The sequence below is a fragment of the Eubalaena glacialis genome, chromosome 6, assembly GCF_028564815.1.
Source record: "Eubalaena glacialis isolate mEubGla1 chromosome 6, mEubGla1.1.hap2.+ XY, whole genome shotgun sequence".
In the NCBI taxonomy this organism is placed as follows: Eukaryota; Metazoa; Chordata; class Mammalia; order Artiodactyla; family Balaenidae; genus Eubalaena; species Eubalaena glacialis.
The window spans coordinates 143384331-143412140 of record NC_083721.1 but is presented as its reverse complement, the minus strand read 5'-3'; the positions used below and the strand labels follow the sequence as shown (position 1 = coordinate 143412140).

The following is a 27810-nucleotide window of genomic DNA, read 5'->3' as shown; positions in this document are numbered from 1 at the left end:
TATAGAACTTATATTTAACAATAAAAACGGAAGTAGCCACATTGAACCCAATGGAAAAACATACCTATTTCTAACAAGACTGCCTACTTTATTTAACAGAAGTTTGTCACTACCTTTTGGCCTCTAAAATGACCATCTGGGGTATTTCAGAGGTAGCAGTTCATAAATGGGCGTGAGCAATTTCATAAATTCTCATCCTGAAATGAGGTGACAAATAGGTGGGCCTCACTTCTTTGCCGGCAACAAGGTGCTTGGGTCTGATGCAACTACCGTAGCACCTTCTAGAGAAGAGGAAACCCGTCTGAGGAGTCGGAGTCTGGTCTCAAGGCCCAGGAGTTGATGTCCTGCTGGGACAGCATGGCCTGCTGGGTCCTACTGCATTCCTCTTGTATTTCTAAACTGATTTGTTTCCATTTTCTGTTTGACTATTTCTCAATATACACCACGAGAAAATGACGAATCAACCTCCAGATTCAATATGCTGGCAGAAACTGACGTGGCGCCCTAACAATGGGGATGGAGCATGAAGACAGAGCAGCCGTTTATCCTTCTGGTTTGTTTTGAGTCCAGTTATTTACTCTGATGTATAAGTAACATTAAAGAAGAGTATGAGATCTTTATGTTTATTGAAGGGAGTCTGGGATGAAAGAGAGTTTGGAAACACTGGTTAAAGAAATTTCTATCCTTATAAAGCAATTATACTCCAATAAAGAGGTTAAAAAAAAAATTTCTATCCTTAACAAAACAAAAAACCCCAGAAACAACTTGAGGCCTATTAAACAAGCACAGCAAGGCCTGACCTTTCTTCAGCTCAGTAACAATAGCTCTGAGTTGAAGGAATAAGTCATGCCAGGGTACATCAGGGCTACCTTGCAAGGTTTTTTCATACATCTTTAAAGCTTTGATGTGCTCTCCAAGATGAGCAAAAAGGAAAAAAGAAAAAAAAAAAAAAAAGGATCTGGAGCAAAAACAGTCACTCTGAAGGTCATTTTATAAAATCAGATGAATTGAAAAAGAATAAAATAACTTGAAGAAAAGCTAGGTATGGTCAAAAGCTGCTTCCCCCTCACATGGAAGGGCCCTTTACTGCAAGTAACAGAAAGCTGCTTGGCCTGAGGATGCTCTCCTCACGGATCTGCTAATGGCTTGGGAACCTATGGGTGACTGGACAGTCCCAAATGTGGGCACGTCCAGTTCAGATGACAGCTTAGGATGCAGAAAGCCAAGAGGGAACATCACTCCCACTTAACAAGAAAAAGCCAGACTATCAATAAAATCACAACTTTTCTTATACCCATCAGAGAACTGTGGTCACAAGGGAACTAAATTCCAAGGAGTGAAAAACCTCTCCAAGGAGAGAGAAGACACAGACACTGTTTCAGTTTGTAGAGCACGGGAGGAAGAGTCCACCATGGAAGCACATAAAAGAAATCAGTTAAGGGACTTCCCTGGCGGTCCAGCGGTTAAGGCTCCGTGCTCCCAGTGCAGGGGGCCCCAGTTCGATCCCTGGTTGGGGGACTAAGATCCCACATACCACAACTACTGAGCTCGCACACCACAATGAAGAGGCTGTGTGCCACGACGAAGACCCAACGCAGCCACAATAAATAAATAAATAAATAAAATTTAAAAAAGGAAATCAGTTAAAATTGTAAGGAAATCCTAAAGGCCTAGTGTGGGCTACTATATCAGCTTGGAGCAACTGGGTACCCCAGACACAGGGAGAGTTTGTACTCACATGAAAGCCTTCACAGGTTGCTCCTGAGAAAGACTGGGGCCAGAGCAGGAGAGAGCCCCTCTCCAGGACACAGGCATGCAGCAGGTGATGGGGACACCATGAAACTCTGCTACTTCTCCGACCCTCCTCTCAGACGAAGCAAAAGCCTTAAGCCACTGGGGGAATGGCAGCAAGCCCGCTTTCTCCCTGGGCTACTGGGGGATGGGTAGAAGAAAAATCCATCTCCTTCCACAGCCAAGCAAAGATCTACTGGCCCTTGGACTCAGGAGCCTGTACCAATAAAGCAGAACTCTACTACCACCAGGAGAGGGGCAGAAACTCACCACAGATATAGGCAGAGTCTGGCTGCCTTGGGGAGCAGGGCAGGAATGCCCAGAAGGTCCCACCCTTGAGGCCCAGGTGCACAGGGCTGCCTAAGATTGAAACGAGACCAGGAGGACTAAGAAATCCCCAGCTCCAGCAGACGCTGGGCACCGAGAAGCAGGCAGCGTACCACGGAGGAGGCATAAGACCGTGGAAAGAGAGCCCTTTCTGACTCAGGCCTTTGCAGATGAAAGCAGACGGCAGAGCAGGAACCATGAGTAAACCCTCCAGGACCCCAGTCCCCACCTAGACACACAGTTATGGTGGCCCACAGGTAGAGGAATTTGAAGCCAGCGGTACACTGAAGGTAACAATGGCAACTCAAAACATAAACCCAGATCAATTATTGATTAGATTGACTCAACTTCCCCAAACATTAATGACCTAGAAGAAGAAGAGGCATGTTCATTTCTGAGCATAAATATTATTTACCTCAGTCTCTATTAAGTGTGATGTTTAGCACTCAATAAAAATTACAGCGTGCGCGTGTGCGCGCGCACACACACACACACGCACACAAAATTTAAGGAAAAAACCCACTATCAAGAGACAAAGCAATCAACAGAGCCAGACTCAGAGGTGACCTAGACCTATCACACAGGAACTTTAAAACAACTATTATTAATATACAAAATAATCTGGAGGTGGGGAGTAGACAATATTCATGATCAAACGGGCTATTTCAGCAGAAAGATGGAAATTATAAAAAAAGACTCCAATGGAAATGCTATTTAAAAACCCCAACTATCAGAAGTACTGAATTCCTTTGATAGGCTTATAAGCAGACTAAACATAGCCAAGGAATGATTCACTGAACTTGAAGAGGTGTCAATAAAATTATCCAAACTAAAACACAAAAAGATTTAAAAAGTGAAAAAACATAAAACAGTGCATCCCAGAGTGGCTGCAGAACATATGTGAAAATTGAGTCCCAGCAGGATAAGAAAGAGAGAATATGGTAGAAGAAGAAATAATGTCCTAGAATTTTCCAAAGTTAGATCCAAGAAACTCAAGCACAATCACACACACACACACACTCACACACACTCCTAGACCTATATTATCATAGTCAAATTGCTGAAAAAATAAATACAAAGAGAAAAGCTTTAAGGTAGCCAGAGTAAAAAAGAAAGTGAGATACAGAGGAATGTAGGTAAGAACTACAGTTCAGATGGATTACAGGTGATCTACTTACATCTAACCACAGGTTGTCTACTTGACCCAGCTTAATAGTTTAATGGGAAAAGTGATTCTCTTTTAAAGGACTGTATTCCCTAAATTTCCCTCTGCTTCCCCAGACGAAGGTGTCCCTAACATAGATGTAGGTCTTTAAGGGGTCACAGGTGAGTTTCAGAGGCTCCATAAAACTGTGATTGGATTCTGAAAGTAATTTGTAAACCCATTCTAAGAAGTTTAGAATCTTGGCTTTATTAACATAAATTTTAGAAGGCAAAGAAAAAGGTTTATCATTTCCTAAGAATGTCAGCCTTAAGTGTTAAAGGCAAAGGATAAATGTTTTACGGGGTTGTAAAGGAAATTTTAAGGCTATCCAAAAGAGAAATGACAAACTGAGAGAGGGGAAAGAGAAAATGACATCATTTATGGATATATAATGGAATTTTGCTAATAAAAACAGCAAAATCAATCAATCACAGAAAGAGCTCTTATTTATAACTGTGAAATGGTTTTCTTTATTCCAAAGTAGAACAAAATAATCCAGCAGTTCATAAACTTTCTAGTTTAGGAATCACCCATGGAAATGCTATGGGCCACAAGATGTAAGCTAGTATTGCATGTTCTCTATGCCTCAGTTTTCCCACCTATAAAATAGAGATTAAAAAAATACCCACACCCCCCCATATGTTATTTATAGTCCCTGCTTCATAGGGTTGTTATAATGATAAGAATGAGTTCATATTGGGAAAGTGCTCTAAATGCTGCCTGAAGTTTTATACACCCTACATTAGACACTGTTCAGTAAATACATTTCAAACTGAAATAATTTCTTCATGAAAGAAGAATAGAAAGAAACACTGTCATAAATGTGTAGATGCAATACTCTGATCACTTAGGATTTGTGGAAAGTTAGCCCCATCCCAGAAGAAACAGAATGAACATCACTCTCTTTGGGTCTTTTTTAACTAAGGCCACTACTTAATGCTACCATAGAACTTTTGAGCATGACCAAATGGATGTGATGCCCAAGATACCTTGAGAACCTGTCAAAAATAGCCAGATGCCCTCTCAAAATAAAGCTTCAGAAGGCTGCATCCCCATGTCGAGAAAGAACAAAGAAGTAAACCATTTCTTAAAGTCATTTGTTAATTTTAAATCCCATCAATTTAGTGACAATTACAATTTAACTCATGTGTAAGTATTCACATATAAAAAATTTTGAGGCAATGATCCCCATAATAGTTTTCTCTAAAAAATAACCAAATGACTACTCAGGGCACTTTCTGATCAGAATTATTCAGATGATTCCTTCTACTTCATACTCCCAGATTATTTCCTACAGTGTTCAAAACAATTGCATGTAAAGAAAACAAATTTCCAGTTCCTGTAAAATGAAGTTTTCAAGGTCAGGTTAAAGCTTCCAAGTCACTTGATGTATTGGGTTACACCTGTCTTTAAAACACTGGGGTCTTTAATTATAAAATCAGAGAACCATAAGAGAATATAATACTTTCATAACCACACTCTTTTGGTGATACACTTTCACTACTACTGAGATATTTATTCAAAGTAAATTTACAAAACCATTATCTACATCTGTGTCCAATGTAAACTGCAATAAAATTCATTGGTTTTCTCCAGTAATAAAAAACTTGAGGGTGAGCACTGAGCCCCTACATACTACACCAGCATTACTTTACATTCCAGTGAAAATACTGATGCTAATAAATTTTATTTTATAATCCATAATAACGGTACTTAAGTGGTCCACTTTGGGGTGAAAACTGTAAGTGTTTCTCAACTGTGTATATGGTAATTCCTTATGTAGCACATTCTAAAGCCTCTCGACTTCCTATACTGCAGAGCTGTTTTGAGATATGGTTACATAACCTAATTGTTAATAACTGTCTGGTAAATCATACCTAATTTTAAAAGGTATACAAGTCAAATTACATAATGTGAATTCTTAGCTACAAATACAATCAATTCTAAGAGTACCTTCTCAATCACAATTTTCCCCCTAAATTGTACTGGTTCTTCACTACTTCAGAGTAGCTTAGGAGGAAGAATTTATCTTCCTCATTTTTTAATCCTTAAATCTGTCACTGCATTGAGAGGAAAATGATGGTAGTTCAGGGATAGTCAAGAGTCAAAAGAAAAGCTTCCATAGAGATCCATACACAGGCAAAGCTACTGCCGTGGGCTATATCCACCATAAAAAAGAAACAACAGTAGCTCTTTCAGTCAGGAATATTTCCACAGTTATTTTAAAATTAAAATTTTAAAGGCAAATTGCTTCACCAACAGTATTTTCTATCATCCTCTTGTTTATTATTTTCTTTCTATCTTGTCTGGTAGGGAGAAAAAAAACCTTCCAAGGGCCTTTTTTTAACCCAATGGTTTATTTGCATATGAAATTAGTGGGAGGTGGGCAAGTATCAGAAAAAAAGAGAAACAATTCATATGAAAGGAAAACTGAGCTTTCTACAAAATATTCTTTTAAGTCCCAAGCCATTCATGTGCCTGCACTAGTCCAGCCCTCAATGTTGTCTCTTCTCCAAACTTGTACAGTATTTATAGTCTCTACCCTATAATTTAACACTTAATTATAGTCTTATTCAGATCTCCAATTGTTTTATGTGGGTTAGCCTTATCTCCTCAAGTGCAAAGTAAAAGTTTTGAAAGAATGGGCCATGTCTTATATTCTATATGGCTGGCTGGACCAATTCAAGTAGTCAGAACAGTAACTCCTTCTGACGAATCTGTATCTCAGTGAAAAAGGGGTATTCCCAACAAGAGGATGTGACACTGTAAATATGTATGCACCCAACACTGGAGCACCTAAATATATAAAGTAAGTATTAACAGACCCAAAAGAGAGAAATATACAGCAACAGAATAATAGTAAGGGACTTTAATACTCCACGTTCACCAATGGTTAGGTCATCCAGACAGAAAATCAATAAAGAAACACTGGTCTTAAATGACATGTTAGACCAGATGGACTTAACAGATATGTACAGAACATTCCATCCAAAAGAAACAGAATATACATTCTTCTCAACTACACGTGGAACATTCTCCAGGACAGATCACATGCTAGGCCACAAAACAATCCTTGATAAATTTAAGAGTGAAATCATATCAAGTATCTTTTCCAATCACAATGGTATGAAACTAAAAATCAATTACAGGAAGAAAACTGGAAATTTACAAATATGCAGAGATTAAACAATATACCACTGAACAATTAATGGGTCAAAGATGAAATAAATATCTGAGACAAATGAAAATGGAAACACAAAATACCAAAATTTATGGGATGCAGCAAAAGCAGTTTTAAAAGGGAACTTCATAACAATAAATGGCTACATTAAGAAACAAGAGGACTTTCCTGGTGGCACAGTGGTTAAGAATCCGCCTGCCAATGCAGAGGACACGGGTTCGAGCCCTGGTCTGGGAAGATCCCACATGCCGCAGAGCAACTAAGCCCGTGTGCCACACCTACTGAGCCTGTGCTCTAGAGTGCACGTGCCACAACTACTGAAGTCCGCATGCTTAGAGCCCGTGCTCTGCGACAAGAGAAGCTACCGCAATGAGAAGCCCATGCACTGCAACGAACAGTAGCCCCCGCTCTCCGCAACTAGAGAAAGCCCGCGTACAGCAACAAAGACCCAGCACAGCCAATAAATAAATAAATTTATAAAAAAAGAAAAGAAACAAGAAAGATTAAAAATAAACAACCTAACTTTACAGCTCAAGGAACTAGAAGAAGAAGAGCAAACTAAGCCCAAAGTTGGTAGAAAGAAAGAAATAACAAAGATCAGAGTGGAAATAAATGAAATAGAGACTAAAAAACAATAGAGAAGATCAATGAAACTAAGGGCTGTTCTTTTCTTTTTTTAAAAAAAAGATAAACAGACAAACCTTTAGCTAGACTCACCAAGAAAAAAAGAGAGAAAGAGAGAACTCAAATAAATAAAATCAGAAATGAAAGAGGAAATGTTACATCTGATACCACAGAAATACAAAGGATGAATTTGAGGAGGTAGTTGGGACCACAGTGGTGACAACAGAGGTGGAGAGAGGTAGATGGCTTCAAGATAATATAAATGATAGAACTGACAAAATTTGCTGATGGATTGACACAGCACATGACAGAAATGGAGGAATCTAAGATTACTGCCAAGTTTCTGGCTTGATTAAATGGCACATAACGGTGCCATTTATTTAGATGGGGAAGATTAAGGAATCGTTTTTTTGGGGGGTAAAATCAGTAGTTTCATTTTGAGTATGATAAGTTTGAGATGCCTCTAGATATCTAAGTGGAGATGTCACGTAGGCAGTTAAATATATGAATGTGGAAATCTGAAGAGAGGTCAAGCATACAGATGTAAATTTGGAAGCCATAGCACCTTGGTGGCCACATGAGATTACCTAGTGAAGGAGGAGAGACAGAAAAGATGGCCTAGCATTTAATCTGGTGCATCCCAATACTTTAGGTTGGGTAGAGAAAGAGGGACTAGCAAAAGAGGCAAGAAAGCAGAAACCAGAAATGTAATAGTGACTCCAGAATATTGTGGTATTGCAGCAGCCATGAAATAAAGTGTTTAAATAAGAATAGTCAGTGATGCTTCTGAGAGGTAAGGTCAGGAAAGTAAAGCATGCTTAATATTAGCATAGCCTCTCCAGCTTTCTTATGGTTGCCGTTTGCACGATATATCTTCTCCCACCTTGCTGCTTTCAACATATTTGTATTGAATCTTTGAATCAAAAGTGTAGACAGCATATAGTTGGATCTTTAAAAAAAAAAAAAAATCCAGTCTGACAATCTCTGCCTTTGATTAGATTATTTAATCCATTCACATTTAATGTTATCATTGATACAGTTGGATTGGCATCTGCCACGTTACTTTTTCTTTTCTATATGTCCCATGTCTTTTCATTCCTTTATTCCCTTTTTAATGCATTCTTTGATGTAAATTAGTGATATATGTTTGAGATTTGGCAGAGTTCTTTGGTGACCCTGGCAAGAGCAGTTTCAGGGTAGTAGCAAAGGCCAGAAGGCCTCCTGGGATGAGCTGGAGACAAAGATTAATGAGACATGGAGACAGTGACTGCAGTTAACTCTGTGAAGGAGGAGCCAGGGAAAGGAATTGGTAGTTAGAGTGTGTGTGTTTCTTTTTTCATTCAGATTGGAGACATTAGAGCAGGTTCCATGCTGAAGAGATTTGTCCCGTGAAGAAGGGAAACTAATGATGCAGGAGAAGGGAACAGATCTCTGAAGAAGCAAAGTCCTTGGAAAAGCAAGAGGAGATGGGACCCCAAGGGGTGACTGTGAGCTGGATCCTGACGGAAATGTAAAGGAAGGGAAGTTTAATCAGAAGGAACAGCATGTGCAAAGACATGTGATGAGAAAGAGCCTGCAATGTCCGAAGAAGTTCACGGGGCCTGGGGACAGGATAAGGGGAGGCAGGCAAGAGGAGGCTTGGCATGAGGCCTGCAGGCAACACTGCAGAGGTATGCCCCAGCCCTGAGGGAGAGGACTCGGCACCTCCTCTGGGTGCAACGTGTGCTCCTGAGCCACAGACGGAGAAATACCAATGTGTACAAAGCCCATAATCAAGTGCACTTTTCCTGTGTGTGCAAATACAACTCACAACCTGTTTTAAAAGGTCAACAAATAAAAAGGCCTCATTTGTTTTATAACTTTTGAGAATCAACAGCCCATTCATGTAGGTATTTCTGCCTTCACAGCCTAATAAAACTGAGCTAAAGGATAATAACACTTAAATATTTATTAACCTCCCTGAATAAATGAATGAACTCAAAGATTACCACTTAAAGGCTCACCATTTCAAACACCAGATAGAAACCTGTATCCTTTTAAAAGAACTCTTTAAACAGTTACGATTATCCCAAAATGTTACAGTATACATTGTCATAGTCGAAATTTTTTCCTTCCAGTTTTATTGAGATTTAATTGACATCCAGCACTGTAAAAGTTTAAGGTATACAACATAATGATTTCACTTATATACATCATGAAATGATTACCACAGTAAGTTTTTAAAAACTGTTTTATTATTGAAATTTTTTATTTATTGAAAAAATGTTAAGTTATAGTCAATTTCCAACCCACCACTTTTCTACACAGAGGTGTTATATGCAAATACCAGATTTTCTAACACAAACACCTGCTGAAGTGCCACAAATATGCCCTCCATTTTTTTAAAATTAAAAGCTACACTTTGGTTAAGAAATCAATAAAAATGCCAATGCCTACATGGCAGGAATCCATAAGACTCAAGCGATTAAGCGAGAGCATTTGGAAAACAGAGCAATGCCAGTTTGAATGGCAGAAGGTCCAGTCCTGCCATTCTCCTGAATCAGCATATATATACCCTTTTAAAACCACGAGTCCCTTCCAAATTAATTAGCTCATCAAACTGAAATGAAAAGCAGTGTTAAAACCCAGCAAAATCTCATCATTAATGCATTTTTAAATGGCCTATGCTGCCAGTGACTAAAGCAATTGAACTGCTTCAGTGAAATCTTGTGTCACCATTTCTAGCCCTCATTGCTGTAAGCCCCAACCACTGAGAGACATGACAGGATACCAAGTGCACAATTAATTCACGCAGCAGGTACAAAACTCATCCTAAATACAGCTTCCTGAACCTGATTCATGTTTTAAATAATACAACACAGAACACACTATTAACAGGGGTCTCTGCATCATGTTGTATAGATTACAAAACCAAGAAGCTAGAGCCATCCTACAAAGTACATGCTGCAGACTTTAGTTTTGAGATTTGGAACTAGAAGGGCTTTTTATTAATATGCTTCAGGATACTGGTGTGAGAATGAAATACAGGCATTTATCAGGCATGACTAGATTTTACATGAAGTTAAGATAATACAAGCTAAAAATGCCACATTTAATTATACTGTATTTTATTTCATTAAAGTTATCCAGGAGTAATAACAAGGACTAATTCTAGGTCTACTTGCAAACAAATGCCCAAAAGCCCTTACTAAGCAAGATGTGGTCCTTATTCCAAGAATCTGGCTGCGACACCAACTACCACTTCTAAACAGTGCTTTGATTTCTGAGTTTCGAAGGTGACCCTTCCATTTTGCAACCCTGCACTGAGTCCCTAAGGCCCTGGCTCTTACGGAGAAGGCTCCGGAGAGAAGGCGCTGGGAAGCGAAGCAGTGCCCGACGGATCCCACAGGAGGGGGCAGCACCCACAGACCACGGGGATGCTCGGAACCACCAGCAACTGCTGGACTCTATTTCCCCACGGTGCAGTGACATCAAACTGGGGCACTTCCGCGTGATAATGGGAATTATTAATAAATATGTCACCACAACAGGGGCTGTCCTGGGCAAAGTGAAACATGTGTTCACCCTCCTTGAAAGCGACCTTATTAAAAAAGTGTGATATCCTTGCTAAGTGCCAGGCACTGGAGATTCAGGTGTAACCAAAGTCCAATCTCAGCTTCAGGGATGGTCCCATCCTGACTGGCAGGAAGGCAGGCAGGCAGACTGCCAGTTGGGTCTGTCTGGACATGTCTCTGTCCAGTCTGAGAGCCCATGCTACCAGGCTGGGAACCCAGCTCTACCTGTGGTGAGGTCTGGCTTAGTCTTGCTGCCTTGAATCAGTGGAAGGGTAGCCATGTGCACCTTTGGGCATGGTGGCCTAATGCTCATGGCTGCTGCTTATTCATTTCCCGAGGCTTCTACAGTTCTCCCCACCCTCCGCCCCTTTGTGGGGATGGACCCTTAGCCCCGTCCCCAGCTTGCCTGGCTGGCCCTTAGTCCTTGCCCAGCTCCCGGCTGGGGCTCCCCTTGATCTGGGGGCACAATCAGACCAGCTGTTATTAGTCATGCAGAGCCCTGCTCTCCCATGACTCTCACTGGCCCAGGCCTTCCTGCAAACCTCACGGCAGGCCCCGTGCAGCCCCCAAAAGGGGAAGCGAGACACAAATGGGAATTACGATCTGCTGGATGTGATGAACGGAGGGGTGGGGGAGCGCTGTGGAGAGCGGGCAATGGCAGGGCAGCCTTCACAAAGGGGATACAGTTGTTAGAAGGGAGTATGGGAGGTGGACGGAGCAGGGGTTCTCGGAGCTGGTAGCAGGGGGAGGGGGCTGATGCCTGTGCCATTCCAACCAACCATCTCAACAGACCACAGATCAGCTCTTCTAGGGATCGCATCTCCCCCCCCTCCCGCCCCCCAACAAATGGATGTGCATTGTAGCTCTCACTTTAAATCAAAACATGATGACCTGGCTGTGCACAGCTTCATATACACATATGACATCATCACTGTGATACGTGTCACCATCAACAATCTAGGACTCTCTACCCTGCAGTCACCTCAAAACCGAACTCTCCAGGTTCAGAAATGTAAAGTTGCTGAGTTAGTCTGTGGCTCATGGCACGTGAGAAATGCATCTAAAAATTAGATTAGCTAAAAGTTTATCTTTTAATCTGATTTGATGCATCTCCCCTCTTCCCCCAAACCAAACAGGATGTAAAATTCACTTGGGTTTACTGGAAATTATAATAGCAACACAGAAATCGCGTTCTGTTCTCTGGCAAGAGCTGGAGTTTTAGCTGAACCACGTTTATTCCAATTATAAATTTGTTTTTCAAGTAATTTAGTTGTGCTTTTAAAAGTGTTATTGTAGAGAAGTTTTTAATTTAATAAGACTAAAACTTGAGACCAAGGGCTTTTCAAAATAAGACAGGATTAGGAATGTGGGAAAATCAACCCTCTACACGGCCTGGACCAGTCCGCCTGAGCAGTCCTCGCTCTTGTAGCCCAGCACTCCTGGACAGCAGCAGAAGTGTCCTCGAGTTAGGTAATGCAGTGGATGTTTTATGAATTGATGTTCTTTACGAATTAATTGAGAAGGGAGAAAATTTCAAAAAGAATGAAGAACGAAGTAAGGCTGGCGACTAGAATAACCTGCGACCAGTGGTCAGAGAGACCGTCAGGATCTAAGTCACTCTCATCTGTCACACACCTGAGCTTTGGGGCCACACGGCAACTACTGCCCACTCGAACTGCAGCCGTCCACAGGGGAAGGGAGGTGGGCTGACCTTTGCTGAGCGGCCATGATGCACGGTACTTTATAAACATGACCTCTTTGAGGCCTCCACTCTGTGAGGCAGGACCTATCATCCCACCATTTCAGAGGCGCAACAGTTCTCCCAGGCAGATGGCAAGCTTCCTATCCCAACCCCGCTCTGCCCTGTGTGGCAGAGAGCTGGTCCTCGTGGCAGGTCTCCTCAGCCCCCGAGTCAGCTGGGTACCTGCTGCGTGACACCCATGAGGCTCTGGTGGAGTCTGAGGCCGGGCAAGAGGGGCGAAGCTGGCTGGTTCTCCCTCCACCTCCCTGCAGGGGAGAGGCCAGCAGAGGCCGTGTGCACTCTGTGTCCCCAGGGCCTCTGGGCTCAGCACCGAGCTGCTCCCGTCCCTCCAGCTGCAGGTTGGGATGGTTTTCTGCACTTACTCACCTCTGGGTGGCCTTGTTTCCCCCTTTGGCCTCGTGGTTCTTCCAGCAGCTGTAACAACTCCCTAGATTAAATACTCAAGGAAAGTCCTGTTTTTCTGTCTTGACCCTGGGGGATTAAGTGCTTGAAGCTGTAGCTGCTCAGGACCTGGCTGTGCACAGCTTCTAGGCCCCGAGGCTGCGTGGCCTGTCCCTCTCTCTCCCGGGCCGATCTGCTCCGCCAGCCACCGCTGAGTCCTCCCACATCCCAGGGGACCGGCTGTGACCTTGGGAAGGTCCGTAAACCTCCTGAAACCTCAGCCGCTACTTTTATCAAATGAGGAAAGTAATTACTTGCCCTCAATTGCTTGACACGGCTTGGCAAGGCACGAAGGAGAAAATAAATATGAAAGCACCGCGGAGGCCGACTTTCCTAAGACTTTTCCATTACCTTATGAGTCTTCAAGTCTTACTTACTGGGATTACTGGTCAGCGCAAAAGGAGCTCACCCAAATTAAACTCAGGGACCTAAATGGGTACAAATTATACAAAGCTTCCTCCTAAGGCTCTCTGGGAGCTCACGAACGCTTCTCTCTCCTACAGCAAAAGGGAAGGGGGTTGGCCAAAGGTCCCTGTGGTATCTGCACGTGGCATGGCTGCCTTGCCTGCGGCTGACCTCACCGCAACTTCCCGTGTAGGTAACCCTGGCCCGGGGCTTTAGAAAGAGTGCCCGCCACCTAGGACTGCCGCTCAGTGTTAAACCGGAGAGGGCAGGCGTGCCTGCGGAAGCCCTCCATGCCCTAAGTCAATGGACTTCATGTGGTGATCTTATCACTACTATTGGTATCAGCATCACCGCTGTTCCCTCCTACAGTGAGCATTTTACCAGGCTTTGGTCAGAGCTTTCTCTTCTGCCGGAGTCCTCCCCAGACAAGTGGCCGCCTGGACCTCGCTCCCTACGGGCTGCCAGCATCACAGGAGGATGGCTCTCCGGCCCCTCCCCCGCTTTCATTCTTTTATTTCAATTCTAAGCAGATGGGAACCTTGGTTTCGTGTTTACTACCATTTTTTTAAAATCATACTTGTGAAAGAAAAAACTGTGCTATCTCACCACATATTTACATAATCATGGGCTAATTAAAGAGCTACTGAGAAATATATGCTCTGATTTCCTATCCTGTTATACTCTGACTGCTATTGTTTGTTGTGGTTACAAACATGAGTATTTATGGGGAAAACACTGAGTGATCTTTGGGTAGGTGGACACTTTCCCTTGGTGACATCACTGGAAAGAGGCAGAGACACTGTCTCGCTTAGGAGCGGCCAAAAAGTACGATAGTCATATATGTAATTAAAATTTTTCTAGTAGCCACCTTAAAAATGCAGAAACAGATGAAATAAACTTTCATAATTCATTTTCTTTAACCCCAAATACTATCATTTCCACATGTAATCGATATAAAAATTAAAATCGTTTGCCTTTACTGAGCCTCTGAAAGGAAGCACGGGACACACTTAGAGCACAGCTCAATTCTGACCGACCACACAGCAGCACCCACTAACCACCAGGCTCCCAGGCTAACAGATAGGACAGAGCAGGTCTAGGTGACAAGCTCCCTGATGGGAGGGCCTAGTCATATTTTAACTCCAACGCCCCACGCCCCAGGCTTCCAGGACATTTCTAGTGTGGGGCTTTGCCCAAAGCAAGCCCTCAGCAAATTTCCTCACTGAACTCAGGAATGAATGGCTGGAAAGACGGGCTGTCACTCACAAAAGCAAGCAAGCAAGGCCGATATAAGCTTCTTGGAATAACATTTTGTGGGTCTTATACTTTAAAAAATTACAAATGAACATCATTGCTAAAAAAATCCCACAATGTTTACTCACCCTCATATCACCCCCAAAGCCACACTATACACAAAGAGAAAAGCAAGGTTAACTGTCCTCCAAAAAAGAAAAAAAGGGGGCTGGGGAGAGAGAAATCAAAAAACGGTCCTAATAAGATCTCCATAATAAATGACCACAATGAATCATCCAATACTATTTAAATGACCTCATAGGCTTGATATTATGTAAGAAGTTGTGATGTATGCTAAGACACAGACAAAACTTGAAAAGGAAATAAAAACTAAGATTTCAACCAAGTAATCTGTGGAAAATGATGATTTTTTTCCCCCTCAGGCTTACTAAAAGCATATTTTACTTGGCGGTTTAGAGGCTTAATAAATGCAAATTACATTTGCCTTTCACCTAGTTGATACAAATTAACTTGCTCAGTCAAGATAACCACTTAAAAATAATCTGTAGCTTCTGAAGCCACAAAATTGCACTATTTATAGAACTAATATACAATACAGATCAGCCCAAGGAAAGATGGTAGCTCCTTCCAACCTGTGGTACAGAAATCATAAACATCAAGTTCCTTTTGACACCAACGCTGTCGTCCCCTGAAAGACGACCCAGACTGCAGCCACTTGTCAGCCACGGCTTTCTCACAAAGCTCCAGAGGCATTCCCTTACCCTCAAGAAAAGGAAACAAGCAGCCTCAACAGAAGTTTATGAAATTGCAAACTACTTGGTGTATCTTCATTAAGACTGTGAAATGAACTTCTAAGGAACAGTCAACTAGCGCTAAAGGAAGGCACTTATTGGTTTTTGCTAGTTCTAAATACGCTTTGACCAAATGGATTCAAAGGAAAAGGCATCTCACTGTACCGGCTCTCCTGTTACAGCTCCTGTCTATCGGGGTAGGGGGAACTGAGGTGATTCAACCAACTGTAATAGCTCCATGGCCATAGTAATTGACTTTTTACCTTTAGTGAAAAATCCTCAGTTAAACAAAACTTGATTTATTCAACCTAGCAGAATTTCCATCACATCCCAGCCTTGATGAATCCATGGGTCTATGGTCACGAATTAAAATGCCAGCATTCAGCTAGCTCTTTACAAGATTCTTACAAAACATACAGCTAATAGCTTCATTTATTTGGCCAAGAACTGGCATAGTATATTTAGTTCTTAAATTATTACATTTACTTTTAATTTTCTATCTGATTGAAAGCTGTTTATGCTGTCTTTTACATGCAAATACATAGTGCTTTTAAAAATCTCCAAAATGGCAACTTTTGAACATTTAAACTTTGGGGAGAAGAAGTGGAGAATACATGAATCGAAATTTATATCATTACTTTTTAGAAGATTATTTTTAGGTTTATCAGTTTACTTTTCTCCAGAGGCAGCGTGTGCCTCTTTAGTCATCTGAAAAACTGTTGACATCTTCTGAGTTTTATTTTGTGTCAGTTTTTCAGATACTGTCCAATTATAACACAGATCTTTAAACAGAGTGAAGCCTATGTTAATACGTGTCACCTATCTTTCAGTAATTCGACAATGCTGATGACAAATTTCATATGGCTGACAACCTGTCACTTGCTAAAATAATTAGTTTTGTACCTTAACTTGTGACTTTCATTCACTCAGTAAATCTTTGCAGAGTCTGCCCTGTGCCAGTGTGGCTGGGCCCTGGGTCACATGGAGCCTGCAGCCCGGCCTCCCAGACGCTCACGGTGCCGAGGGGCTGCTGTCCTGTCGTTGAAACCTCTCCCTCCAGGCGGCCTTTCTGCATTTCAGATAAAGAGCACAGGCATTAACACCTGCAGACCTGGGTTCAAATTCTGACCCTGCCTCCTAGCTGCTCATGACCTTAGGCTACTAGATTCGTCCTCTCTCTGCCTTGATTTTCTCATCCCTCACACAAGGATAACAATTTATTCTACAGGGTTGCCGTGAGTCAAATGAAATACCGGAGGGAAAGGGAAAGAATCTGGCACTCAGAAGCCCCACAAATGTCAGCCTCCTTCCTCCAATTCCCCTTAAAAACACATGGCTTTCTACACTAAATGGACACTCCAGTTTTGAAGCAAAGAGATAGAGGAACAGGAAATCTTAAACATGTATTGCTGTGAAAAATAACTGGGAGTTGTATGTAATAAGGGCTGTTGTAACCTGAAAGCCTATCACCAGCTTGGGCCCCCAGCCCAAGTTTCTCTAACACGTGACCCTTTTTTGGTCGATGGTTAGGTTATTATTTGGTCTTCCCTATTAGAGCTTTGAAGACAGTTCTACCATGCCCAAAACAGGAGCTAAAGCACCAGAGGGGCAGAGCCCTTCCATCTGTGGGTGATTCACTCTAGAAGAACTGCAAGGTCAGGAAGGAACTAACACAGTGGACAGTCAAGCACGCCGGGCCCAGTGCTGGTGAATCACGCGGACACCTCTTTAAAACCCACACCGCTCCAAGATGCAGATGTCATTGTCTTCTACCTTCTACAAAGAAACCCAATGTTCAGGGAGGCTAGGAAAGCTGTCTGCAGTGACAAAGGTATAGGTAGCTCAACATCATTTCCCGTAACTTCTCTCTTGACTTGCGGGGTCATTCAACTCCTCAGCTTGGCAGATGTCTGGCTGGGTCCTCCTTCGAGCTCCTCTGCCTGTGTCTGTGGTCAGACAAGGCCCCTCCCTTGCTCAGACTCATGGACCGCTCAGGATGTCATAATTCCATGGATCATCTCAGTTATTGTTCTCCTCCTCCTGGTATCTCTAAGGGGTGACCAGGAATAGTGAGTACTGTCCCTCAATGTTGATGACCAACTCTGTTTCTTCTGCAAAGCCCTCAGAAATTGCCGCTCCAAACAGGCTAACACTCTCCTGTGCCTCACTGCCATCTGGATGCTGCCCACATGTGCCTCCGCACTGAGAGCGAGTTCATATAAAGTGCCTTCCGGGGCACCGCAGAGTAGCTGTTTTCACTCTTGGCATTGCCCACGCACAGGTCATATAGATGCCACAACCCTAAATCCTTTTCACACATTCCCTGTGTGGGACAACAGCACACGGAGTACACAAATTTAGCGCAGACACCACTATATCACTTGGTTCCCTAAGGAAATAAACGAAAAGTGACACTGGAGTAGAGCAATAAGCCAAAAGTCTCCCTCATGGTCACCCTTCAATGTTTCAATGTGTGTAATAACGAAATAGTATACTCATCAAGTATATTTTTATGCTTTTTATTTTGGCTTTTGGTTTAGTTCAGTTCAACAAACAATAATTAAAGCACCATGAGCCAGGTACAGTGGAAGTACTAAAAAACCTTACAGTCAAGTGGAGATGGCAGGAATAACAATTCAAAAGTCCATGATTAGAAGGTAATATAGAAGCACACCCAGGGAGCTGCGGGCACTCAGGGTGGAGCCACCATTCCCAGCCTACGGGTCCAGGGAAGGCTTCCTAGGACTCCTGAGCCTTAAAATAACCAAAATACACACAGCCACAGTTACTGCATCCTCTACTGAAGAGAAGTAACTAAAGAAATTCCATGAAAAGTTATCTTTGCAAAAGAGACAATTCTATGTCCAAAAATTAGGAATGAACCCACTTGCACTTCCACTTCACGAAAGCAATCCATCTTAGCTTCTTTTAAGTAACCCATTTATCCCTGAAATTGCTAGGGATGGGTCTGATTCTTAAATCATAACCCTTTTTTTTCCCCTTATTGGTGACATCCTCTTCTTTCTGACTTTCCATGTCAATTATGAATTGTCGTTATGTTCTAATTTATGGAGATCAGAAGCCAAGTAGATTATCCAAAGAGGTAAACCCTGAAAAGATTCACATAGAAACAGCAATCTCTAACACTCCTGTCCACAAAGAAAGGCTTACAATCAAATAACCAGGGAAGTGATTTATTATTTAATAAAACCTTATTTTCCCAAAATTTCAGTACTTTACAACCAATTACATGTCTACTAAGCAAAATCAATAGGTGAAATAGAAAGGAAGAGCCAGTGAAAACAGCTAGTGGTAAGTTATTTTTATTCTTAGAATTATTAGACCTTTACTTCTTCTTTAAAAAAACTGTAATCTTAAAAAAAAATCAGCTGTTTATACAATTCCTCATTTCTTTTAAAAACAAGTCTCAACACCTGTCAATAGGGCTTTATTATTTAAGCTTTACATATTAGAAAAGAAATAACCCTCCACACATTTAGGTATGAAGAGAAATAATAAAATGGCTTTTGGCAGAAACCACAGAATTATCCCATTTCCTGTCTTGGTTGTAAATAACAATTTACCTAAATCGCTGAAAATAAATAGCTTTCACATTTTGACTAAGTGTCTTCAGAGCATACAGAAAAAAATGGAGTTTGCTGCTGACCTACAATGTAGTACAAAATCATTGCATTTGAATATGTGACTCCAAAATGCAACGGAAGGCTTAGACATATTTCATGATAATTAAGGAATAAGAATTTGCTCAAATGTATCTTACAAATGTTTTAGAATACTTTTCTGGATAAAGTAGAAAAAGTCTTTACAATGAGAATTTCTCTGTCCTTATTAAAATCATTGCAGTTTAGTCCTGACTAGCATTATAAAATGAGTGGCCAGTAGTGGACAATTCTGGTCACCTCATTTGGTTAGAGCATAGTCTACAGATGCTGAAGCTCTTATCCCATATGGACCATTTTATTCTCACGGGAGTCACTTAGCTCTGCTTTGAACCATGGCTGCAAATCACAGACGTTCTTTTTAATGTGGTTGAGCCTTTGTAAATCCTAATGACAGCAGGTAGATTAGAGACTGGGTCATGACAAGTCAAACCCTGAGCAAAACAGAAAGCATCCTTTAACAACATCTATGTTGTTACATAGATACGTGTACACCTGGAACGCAACATGCAAGAGTGAAAATAGCTGTGTGGGAGGGATGAGACCTAGAGGGATTGTTTTTCAAAATGTTCTTTAATATATGCTTTATATCATCTTTAAATTAATACAAAACATTTAATGACATAAAAAAATGCCACTGCTATGGAAAAACAACCCAAAGGCCCACTAATGATAGGTTATCAGATTAGTATCTACACAGAATACAGAAATGTAGAAACAGGTGAAGATAGAGTTATATCGAACTAAAAATATATTCACAGATTAAGTTTATTTTTGTCATTGAATAAGGAAGAATGGATTTCACTTTTAGAAACCTCCACTATGGCTTTCTTCTTTTCTTTCTTTCTTTTTTTTTTTTTTTTTTTTATTTTCTGGTAAGAGAATATGCAGTGTGGAGTAGCTTCTCTCCTTGGAGGAAAGAGAAAGTTTGTCAACGCAGCGGGAGCATCAACCCTGTGGATAAAGGAAGTCACTTCTCCCTGCGCCAAGGGGCTCACAGGTAACAGGGAAAGACAAGACACAACCGCCAGACACCAGACGCTAAATTACACCAGGCAGGCCCGGCCATCCCGCCCCAGGCCCTGCTTCCAACACCTGCTCTTCACTTCAAGATGCCTGAAAACCCCCTGCCCAGAAGTTTGCATTTCTGTCCTGACTTTGGGCCACATTCCTGGGTTTTGATAAATACGGTAGGTCCCAACTGCTGCCTTTATGGTAACAAACATCACCCCGTCCACCAAAGACACATCTACCCCAGAGCAGGAAAAGGAAACGAGAACAGTGAGCCCTGCAAACACCGTGGCTCGGAAGCGCTCACAGGATTCTCAGGGGGACAATAATGTTTCCTAAAAACTTGCAAAAGCCTAAATCAACTGGTAAAATGAAAAAGAGGTCAGAGGCTGGATGAAGACAGAAAGGCACCGATGGAGAACGGGTCTTAATTTTACAGTCTGGGGAGAGATCTAGCATGTGGTATAGCCCCTTGAATCCACAGGGATTCACGGAGCACCTTCCAGGTGCTGGAACTTTCTAATGAACATGAAGCAAATGCATTCTCTGCCTCAGATGTTCCTCCTTGAAACTGTTAACCAGAAAACATATTTTTAGAAATGAGTACCCTGCCTACTTACAAATCTGAAGTGGCATAAGTTTATAGCAAAATATAAAAGAGGATAATTTGGGGTGAAGAAAATAGAACATCTAAAAGAAGCTTTAAGATAGGATGTCACCACACACCTGAAGTGAATAAACTGCTATAGTGAGATACTAAATTTCTGTGACAGAAAAGTCACAAATGGCAATTCACAGGGTTACACATATTTACTGTCCAACAAAATTTAGCAAGCAAAAGTCCTTGCTAAGAATAACTTTCAGAAACTAAATTCAAGATGCAATTCATCACATATTTCTTGTATAAAAAGCACTGGGAAATAAAGTAGATGGCAATTACTTTTCTACTCAGGAAAAGAACCTCTAAGACGTAAAAGTTAACAACTAAAATTAACCTTCAAGTGTGATCTTTGGCCATGCTGCAAACAAAATATAAATCTTTCAGAAGATGTACCTACGTTTGAACCAAATAACCAAACTCGTAGAAAACTTCCTTACTCTTTTAAATTCCAGATAATGCCCCACTAATATTGAAACTACTCATTTCTCATAGACAGTGAAAATGAGGATGGAGTCACAATTTTAATCATAAGATTATTGTTGGCTTTCTTTTTCCAAACACTCAATATAAAATTTTAAAGTATATTATTTTTTAAAAAACTAAGTGATACAAAATTTGCTTAAATTAAAATGGAAAGTAAACTGGGGGTGGGGGAAGCATGCTATTTTCGTCTTTGCTACTTGATCTGTATATTAGCAATATTATGTTATTTAAATAAATGTATTTCCAGCAAATACAAATCATGACAACTGTAGTTCAGATGGGTTTGATAAAGTTTACTTTTTCAAAGTTGTAGTTCAAACCAAATGTCAAATAGAGTTCATGTGTGCGAAACCCCCTGGGAGGAGGGGAATATATGCATACAAACTAAGAGAAACAAGAGTTCATGCCTTAGACTTAACTGAGGCTTTTAATCACAAAATGAAAGTGGCTTGTGCGCCCTATAGTATACAAATCACATAATCAGGTGATTCTGAAATATTAGTCAAATTTATAAATTCCTATTTGGGCTTATAATGGTCCAGAGGCATACCAGCCAAAAGTAAATAAGGCAACAACAAAAGCAAATTGCTGATGATGTGAAAAAGTAAACATTCCAAAAACAAGACTTCATCATTCCTTAGAATTACATTTTCTTGACAGTTATTCTCTTTGGGCAAGCATCCTTGCATCAGCTAAAAGTTCTAACAGAACAGCCAGGGCTGACCAAAAGAAAATTATACACGAGTTTTCCTATGCTTTGGCAAAGGGCACAATCTGCTTTCTTCTCTGCCAACAAAACCTCCTAATGTGAAAAGAGTCATTTTCAATAAGTTTCCAACATTTAAAAATGTTGCTAGGATTCTGGGCTTGTTGCACTGACACAATGTTGTCTGGCATCTGAGCGCACCAATGCCTCTATGGTGAGAAAACTAATGAGCTTGTAAGGCTGTCCTTACATCATCACATCCCTGAGAACCTCGTGGCTGCCAGCGCTTCCCCACAGTGAGAACATTTTCCTCCCTTTGGTGGTGATATCTAGGCTGGACCTAAAGCACTGAACTGCAAAGAAAGGAAGGCAGGCCTCTGCCCACCCCCTTTCTCTACGGCCCATTAGACCCTCTCCCTTCTCTCTCCTCTCATCTTACTGGACTGAGAGTTCCCAAGTGGCAACTAAGCATGAGTCATAAGAAAAATGAAGCTTCAGCTTGCTGTCACTGGCTGCCAGGGCAACGCATCATTAACTAATTTGTGCGTGTTGATGGAAATGAGGCCCCCTGATAAAGAAGTCAGAAATCATTTTTATGCTGTCTTGCAGCCATTCATTTTAAACCTTCAAATGAATGTGGTTGTTTTTGGTTAACTACCCTCTTATCAGCAATAAAAAAAAGTAGGATCTTCATTCCTTCTTCTGTCCTCTGACTACATTCCAAATACAAGAAGAAAAGCAATGTCTGAGATCGTCCAGGAACTGGATAATCAGCTCAAAATAATCATGCACTGGCTGAATAGATTCCTAACACATGTGTCAAACATAAGGCAAGGGCTGCTGGGGGCCGCAGTGACTTCTGCTTCATTCAGGCCTGCAGAGCGCCAGGTACTGGGCAGGGATACAATGTACAATACGGAATGAGACACAGCTTTCAACCCAGAGGCTGGAAGAAATACCTAGGTGGTAAGTATGGGAAGAGAGGTCTACGAAGGGGCCATGATGCTCTGAATACAGGGAGGCTCCTGAGCTCACGTCTATTGGATAATGGATCCGAATGGGTAAAACTGGAAGGAACTGGCAAGAAAGGACATTTCAGGTGAAAGGAACACCATAAGAGTGGAAAGGCTCTTGGGATGCCTGTGAAGGGCACCTAGTTTGCGTGGCCAGAGTGAAGGCTGGGGGAGAAACAGTGAGAGCTTAGGTAGAAAGGTGATCTCAGGAAACACGAGCGCCAGCCCAGAAGAACAGGACTTTGTTCTATGATACACTAGTTTGAAGTCTTTCCCCTCTAATCAGGGAAAAAAGGAAATACGAATCATAACATAAAGTGACGTGAAATAATTCACTCAATAAATACATATTCGATGGCTATTCTAATACCTAGTACAGTGCCTTGAGCTTGGAGGACGTGAAACCTTTCTGAATAAATGATGTCCATCCTGTATGAGGCTAAGCAACAAGACGCCAGACACCACAGGGCTACCATGATGCCCAAACACGGATTCTACCCTTAAGGTGCTTCCCTCTATTATAGATGGGCCCATCCAGAACCAAGAGGCCGAGACTCTGCCTGGTACCAGTGAGAGTAACCATTTTAGAAGGAAGTGATCTATGATAAGTCAGCCCCCCAATTGCCACCGTAGTGGGGGCCAAGGGAAGACTCAGAGTTCAAGAAGGAGCTAAAGGGCTTCCCTGGTAGCGCAGTGGTTGAGAATCTGCCTGCCAATGCAGGGGACACGGGTTCGAGCCCTGGTCTGGGAAGATCCCACATGCCGCGGAGCAACTAGGCCTGTGAGCCACAACTACTGAGCCTGCACGTCTGGAGCCTGTGCTCCGCAACAAGAGAGGCCGCGACAGTGAGAGGCCCGCGCACCGCGATGAAGAGTGGCCCCTGCTTGCCGCAACTAGAGAAAGCCCTCGCACAGAAACGAAGACCCAACACAGCCAAAAATAAAATAATTAATTAATTAATTAATAAAAATTGAAAAAAAAAAAAGAGCTCAAGACTGAAATAAATAAACCCCACAAATAAGGACAGTACTTTCCTCTCCTCCACCTTCCCACTCTCTGTCGAAGGGGAAACGGTTACCTAACGACCTTCCTTCCTTTGAGAGATGACAACATTCCCTGAGCATTGTGGTGACGGTTAATTTATGTGTTAAGTTGGGTAGGACAAGTTTTGTCAAACACTAGTGTAGATGTGATTAGTATTTACAGTCAGTTGACTTTAAGTAGAGCTGATTAGCCCTCACAATGTGGATGGAACTCATCCAGTCAGCTGAGGTCTTAAGAGCAAAGACAGGTTTCCTGAGAACAAGGAATTCTGCATCCAGATGGCAGCATGGAAAATCTGACCTCAGACTCAAGACTGCAACATCAACTCTTCCTGAATCTCCAGCCTGCTGCTGGCTGGCTCTACGGATTTCAGACAGGCCAGCCCGACAATCGCTCAAGCCAGTTCCTTAAAATCCATCTCTCATTCTCTCTCTCTCTCACACACACACACACACACACACACACACCCTATTGGTCCTGTTTCCCTGGGGAACCCTGACTAACGCAACTGTGATCTGACTGTGTGGCCTCTTTCACAACCACCCCCTGGTCCTCCAAGCTGTCTGAGAGGTCCAGGTTACTCCTTCTCCACTTGCTTCTCAGAGGTAGCCACCTGGATGGCAAGGTTCCACCTGCCCTCTCCAGCCAGCTCGTCCTAAGATGGGCCTCAAGGCACCGTCAGGTACGGCTGCTCCAGCCCACCCGAGCCATCCCACCAGCCGCGCTCAGCCACACCAGCCCCGGGGGGAGGAGAGCCGGGCCCTCCGAGGGACTGGCAGTGGCTTTCCCGCTGGCGAGTGGGGTTTGGAAGAGGCCAGCTGCCCCCAGGCCAGGGCACAGTGCCTGGAAGAACTTGCCCCATCCGCTCAGAGCACCTCAGTTCAACGGCTTCCTTTTCCCCATCAGTCACCCCGGACGTCTGACCAACCAGTCAGTCTCCAGCCGCTCGGTTACGGGCACGTCCTCCAGCCACCCGTACCCCTGGCACCTGGGAGAAGCTCCACGGACTCCAGAACGTGACTGTGTCTGACCAACACACGGCCGAGAAGCCCCTCTGACAAACCCCACCCTACCCAGGCCTCTAGGACTTTTCTGCCAGTGTGAACAGTCCAGAGAGCCACATCCTCTGGACTCTGTGACCTGGGAGTCTGATCTTCACAGGGGTCCAAAACTATTACAGTGAAAGCTCCCAGTAAGCGGCTGTCATGCTCCACACTGGATACTGCAAAGCAGCCGAATGCACTACCTAAGAGCACAAGGGGCTGAAATCTGAGCGCTTCCTCACCGAGCGCGATGCCTTGATGGGGTGAGTGAGGGACCGAATCCCAGCCTCCATCTCCCCTCATTACTAAGGGAAGGCCACCAGGACCCCCTGGCGAGCCCACCTCCGACAGGCCCCGTGAAAGGTCTGTGTGTTTATTCAGTGTAATCTGAGGCTCGGGAGCAGAGCCTGTTTTGTCCTTTGAGACCTTCTGGAGGAAGGGAGCGCTCTCAGAGCCCAGGTTGAGATTCTCCATGATGCACTGCCCCCTCCCCCCCGCCGTCCCCCAGACAAGCCAGACCTCCTGAAGCAAGCGCCCTTTCCTCCGCGTGAGCCGATCTCCCCACGTGAGAAACTGTAATCAGAGAAGGGCCAGCACTGGAACTGGACCCGGACAGAAACAGGGGCCTCTGGAGCAACGCCAAGTGCCCCACTGCAGCCCTCAGCCCTTTCCCTCTCCACGCACTCAGAGTCTCGTGAGGACAATCGTTAACATTATTCAATAAGCATCTATTATGCAAAGTGAGACACAACTGCATTTTCAAAGGTTATTAAATCTTAGTGCTATGGGGCAAGGCCTTTTGGACTTAGATTTCACTTAGTAAACAATATAAGGCTCAGAAAGATAACGCTGACCCCAAACAGGAACTCTTAATGGCAGCCGCAAGAGGCACAAAGTCCTGTGGGAACTCAGGGTTGGCGGGGGCGGGGGGGGGGAACCACGGCCTTCGGGTGACGACAGTCTGGAGCTCTCAAGAGCACCTGACATGCATGTCCAGCTGCTTCCCAGATATTTCTTCTTGGTGGTCTCAAAGGCACCTCAAGCTCAGCATGTGGCAAACTGGACCCAGCTGGTCCTCTGGCGATGCTCCCTCCTCAGCGAGGGTTTCACCCCCTCAGGCCAGAAGCTCAGGAGCATCTCGGACCCATCGTACTTCCTCCCGTTCTTCCTGTGCATGTCGCCTCCTAAATCCAGCTCCAACCCATCTGCTTCCTTCCTCTCCACACCATTACTGTGTCTCTGGACATAACGGCCTCTCAGCCTGCCACTGTCACCCAGTCCTGCCCTCTAGCCCAGTGTCCACTGCAGCTGTGGGATGTGGTCTTGACACCGCCTACTCAAAACTCTTTGACACTCCCCTTCCCTCTCTGGATAGAGATAAGGTTCCTTAAAGAGGCCCACAAGGCTCTGCAGGTGTCCAGTCTCACCCTCCCCACCACCCTCTCTGATACCCCCAACCTCCATCATCTGCTGGGCTCTGCCTTCGCTGTTCCATTGGCCTAGAAAGCTCTTCCCCTCTCCTCCCCTCTCTGCTTAGTTTAACTCCTAGTCAGTCTTCAGATTTCAAAACAGTGGTCACTTCCTGGATCTCCAGAATCAAGTCCCATTCTCTTATTATATGTTCTCTCAGTCCCATGGACCTCGCCTGTCCAACACCTGTCATCATCACAATTTTATATTTATTGTCTCATTACATGATGAATGTCTGTCTCTCCCACTAGACTCTAAGCTCCTTGAGAGTAAGGTAAGTGCTAGACATTGTGCCCAAGTGTCCAGCACAGGGGCAGAAACGTAGCAGACCCTGAGTAAAAATGTACTGAGTGATGAGTATATGAAACTCATTCGGGCCCAGGTCACAGAGAACAGTGACAGCAGCAGGAACGGCAGCTGGGTGGGGCCTCTTCTCACTCCCAAGTGACTCTTCTTGATCACATTGCAGGGTTCTCGGTATTTGTAGAAAGAACGCTCTTTAAATTCAGTTTTTCTTTTCACTATCTTAAACATAATTTAAAAATACTTAAGAGATACATAGATTTCTGGCAATTTATGTAGTTAAAAAATTCATTCACTACATACGGGTAAACTTAAATATTGTAATTTTTTTGTTCTTTCCGTCAAACACTTTCATTGACTAACTACAATGTTTCCGCACAGTGCTAGGCATTAGGAATATAAAAATGAGTTGGGCTTCCCTGGTGGCGCAGTGGTTGAGGATCTGCCTGCGGGTGCAGGGGACACGGGTTCGAGCCCTGGTCTGGGAAGATCCCACATGCCGCGGAGCTACTGGGCCCGTGGGCCACAACTACTGAGCCTGCGCGTCTGGGGCCTGTGCTCCGCAGCGGGATAGGCCGCGATGGTGAGAGGCCCGCGCACCACGGTGAGGAGTGGCCCCCACTTGCCGCAACTGGAGAAAGCTCTCGCGCAGAAACGAAGACCCAACACAGCCATAAATAAATAAATAAATAATTTCTTTAAAAAAAATGAGTAACACGTCCCCTGCCCTGTATATTATGTGGGCTTTGGAGCCCCAGCACCCAGGTTCATTTGATTACTTTTTTGAGTACCTGCTGGAGACACAGTTCAATAAGACTGCTCTCTACTTCTAAAGAATTCACAGTCAAAAGGTCAAGTAAATGATTAGTAAAAAAATAACTTTAACATAGAGTCAGACAGGCTGTACTCAGGTATGTAGAGGTTGCTGGCACAGGCTTTGAACCTGCCATTTTATTATCTGATTTTATTATCTATTCATGAACTAATAATACACAATTTACTCTTCTCTCGAGATGAGCTGTTTTTTTCATCTTCATGATTAGGATGGCCTGTTCCTTTTT

At 43.1% G+C, this 27810-nt stretch overlaps 1 protein-coding gene across 5 annotated transcripts in view; it reads right to left on the bottom strand.

Moving 5' to 3' along the window:
* The window catches only part of PLCL2 (phospholipase C like 2), a 198342-nt gene that overhangs the window by 93137 nt on the left and 77395 nt on the right, over nucleotides 1–27810 (bottom strand). The window contains exon 1 of one of the 5 annotated variants that reach the window (XM_061194715.1): nucleotides 16238–16332. The exons of the other annotated variants lie outside the window; for them this stretch is intronic. The gene's annotated coding sequence lies outside the window, so the exon portion shown is untranslated. Of the gene's footprint in view, nucleotides 1–16237; nucleotides 16333–27810 lie in introns of those variants that run through there. 5 annotated transcript variants of the gene reach the window in all.